Here is a 3,904-nt window from a genome sequence, read left to right as displayed (position 1 = left end):
GGAAGATTGGTCCCTTATTAAAACCTCCCTAACTCCCACATCAAACCATCTAATGCAAACACAAAATCTACCCATCAATGTCCACAAACAAATAGATCACATCACCAGGATTTTTTTTTCTGAGGACATGAATCGTTAGTTAAAAAGTTTCATCTTATTGGTTGGGATAAAGTAACAAACCAATATCTGAAGGAGGGCTAGGCATATGAAAAATAAGTGATCATAACAACGCACTTCTCATGAAAAGAATTTAAAATTTACATGAAAAACCTAACTCCATCTGTGGAAGTCTTTGCGGTGAAAAATATCTCAACCGACAACCAATTCTACAGAGCATTGATACTATACCGTCTTCCTCCAGCGCTCAATGGAGAAAATTAGCTTCACTCGTCCATCTCATGCAACAATTGATTTTTCATCGTATTGGAAATGGGTTATCAACACCAACATAATCCAACTGGAATCCACACTCCCCAAACCTAGACCAGGCTCAATGTTACCCTATCTGGAAAGTAACCGATGTCATTGATCTGATCTCTCATAACTGGAACCAGGAAAAACTAAACACCCTACCCAATCTTACATCTCAAAAAATAATAAACATCCACCTACCCCAAGATAGCCCCCAAAACAAAATAATCTAGCCCCACTCAAAATATGGAAAATACGCTACTTCATCGGGATATAATTGTCTAACCTAAGGTCGACCTACTCAAAATCCCCTTCCACCAACAAAATTCTTGTAGACCTTACCGTGTCCACCAAAAATTCATCTTTTCTTGTGGAAAGCAATCAATGAGGGTCTACTAACCTTCTCTCTTATATATCACATCCATATGACCAACTCCGACATTTTCCCCAAATGCAACGCTAATCAGGAATCAACGTCTTATCTGTTAATTCACTGACCAACAACGGCTTTAGCTTGGAACACCTTATTCACTCAGCTATCAACCTTACCAAATTCCAACTATAACCCCACATGCGCTTTAACGCCTCAAACAACCATTTCCCAGATTCTACAACAATCAGCACCAGTATCCGTCATCTCTTCTGTCTGCTTTCTATTCTGGACCTTATGGTTGGTTAGGAATGAACTAATTTACCGCCAAAAGCAAACAACATCAGAAAAAATCCTAACTTGGGCGAAAAAACAACAAGAAGAATACTTCGTGGCAATAGAGTCCTCACATCCTTTCACAAGTGACTATGGGATTCCAAATTTGACAAAAAAACTAATTTATCCCCAAAAATAATCTTTCTACTAACCCATATAAATACTAATCCTTACCGTTTTTAGTAAAAAACATAAAAAACTAAGCAAAAAAAACTTTCTATTCTCACCTAATCCTTCCAAATTCCATAAACCCTAATCAAAAAAAAAATTGATCTTCTTCTCCAACGATCTTCAATCTAACCGAGAAAAGGTAAAGCTCCGTCAACTCGTTCTATTATTAGCATTTATTCATTGATTTCCGTGTTTAAAAATTCAATTTTGAAAAATCAAAATCTCTTATTTATGTAGATCTACCGTATCAACCGATTCTGGGTTTTGTTCTTCGTTCATGAATAACATGCAGATGAATCGGTCTATAAGTGCATTAGCATAGACCGATTCGGGGTACTAACTTTTTTTTTACTCTGCGCTCCTGCAATCGAGTTTTATTTACGTGGCAATGTATCGATTGTGGAATTGTCTCTTCATATTCCATTTCACAATCGGTTTTTATATATGTGTCACATAAACCGAATCCTGATATTTCAGATTCCTGTGTGTTTATGTGGTTAGAATCAGATTACATATGTTGTCATATGTACCGATTGTTGAACTAGATTTTTAGTTTTTTTTAGATACGGACTTCGTCCACCTAGCATTTTATTCACGAGAGCTCACCCAGGAGGATGTTCACAGGGTATCACAACCCATGGTACACAGAAGGCTCTACAAGTTCGCCTATGGTCGTGAGACCAATCTTGAGCAAGCCCTCATACTGGCAGATAAGCTTTCACTATAAGATCTTGTTGAGCTCATCAAGTTTGCAAGGAGAAAGAGGGATGCGATTGAAACTAGGAGGGATCACAACAGACATTTGGATGGTTTGTTTAAAGAAATGACTGAACCTCAAGCCTTTGTTGTTGCTCCTGATGTTGATGGTGATGTTGCAGCTCCATGATGTGGATGCTCTCTTCTATATATTATAATTAGTGTTAAGTTTTTTGTTTTTAAGATTTTTAGTGGTTCGAATGGTGTATTTTTTGGATGATTATTGTTTAAGAGGTTTATGAACTTAATGCACTTACAATTTCAATTATAACTATGTGCATAATGGGTTTATGGCAAACAAGTTTATGCATGCTCAAAATTTTGTTTTGCAAATACAGGCAAACAATCGGGCCATACGACTGCATCTATAAACCGATTGTTAAGGTTCCATCATGGAATCGGTTTATGTGGGGTTCAGTATAATCTGATTCTGCATGCCTTAGAAATGTTGTTTTTCTGTATCTTTTTCTAGTAAATCGGATTACATGTGCATATATATATATATATAACATTAATGTCAGTGGAAATTCAAATTTTTTACAGCCGCACAATCGGTTTATGTTGCCAAACATAAAGACCGATTATGTTTGGCATGAAACCTAATCAATTTTTATGGACATTCGAGAAGACCGATTGTGACAAATTATTGATTTATTTTCGTAATAACTAGCCGTCGGGGTTTTTCTCTATATATAGAGAACTCATCCTTGGACCCAATTTTCCTCAAACTTGCTCAATCTATTCGCTCATACTCCATATACTCCACAACTACTCATTTCATACCTCCACATAAAAGAAATGGCATCGTTTGACTCCGCCAAAGATTTGGCAATCACCAAAGCATGGTACGCCGAAATTCGAGTAGTGGATCACTCGTCATCCGAGAGCTTTTGGGCGAAGATATGTAACAAATTTAGGCAAGATTATGGGAACCCGAAGAGAAGAAGTCTTCAACAAATACATCATAAGCACCAAGTAATCCTAGATGCGATAGTTTCTTTTATAGCTATCTGTTGATGGTGGATTTTCAACAAAGGACAAAACCATAAAATCATGATACTGCATGTTTTTGAGTTGGCTTCAGGCATGTGACGATTCATATTTTACGAATCCATGATGAATATGTTTCCTGAAAGGCCTCCACTAGCTGAGCGTTCAGTGCCACGCATTTCATCATGTCCTCTATGTAGAATAACGTAATTGGGCGGTTCTCCGTAAGATTGTGAGCAACAACGCCTTCAGGACGTCGGTGACACTCACTGTTCCCTGACTACATGAGAGAGACCCGCCTCTAATAGAAGAACGATTGGGCGGTTCTTCGTAGATTGAGAGCAACAATGCCTTCAGGACGTCGGTGACACTCACTGTTCCCTGACTATGTAGAGAGACCGTGTATAGATCCAGGCGTTTCTCCGTAGATTGAGAGCAACAACGTCTTCAGGACTTAGGAAACTCGCTGTCTTCTAACTATACACCTTCGGAATGGGTATGACGCTTTAACTGGCTAATATCCCTTCTGTAATAGATTAATTATGCCATGACATTTACCACTGAATTCCCAGAATGATCTACTATTGCTCTTATTCCATGGTCGAATCCACGTCCTGATCCCATGGAATGGCAATAACTATTGCTCTATTCCATGGTCGAATCCACGGCCTGATCCCATGGAATGACAATAACTATTGCTTATATTCCATGGTCGAATCCACGACCTGGTTCCATGGAATGGCAATAAACAATTGTATCATCTCATTATTCCGATTTCATGATCGAATTCACAGCTAATCTCATGGAATGATAATAGATAATTTTATTACTCCCATTTCATGATCGAATCCACGGATGGTCTCATGAAAT

The sequence above is a fragment of the Papaver somniferum genome, chromosome 7 (genome assembly GCF_003573695.1).
Source record: "Papaver somniferum cultivar HN1 chromosome 7, ASM357369v1, whole genome shotgun sequence".
NCBI lineage: Eukaryota > Viridiplantae > Streptophyta > Magnoliopsida > Ranunculales > Papaveraceae > Papaver > Papaver somniferum.
The sequence above is the reverse complement of the archived record's forward strand: the minus strand, read 5'-3'. Positions refer to the sequence as shown.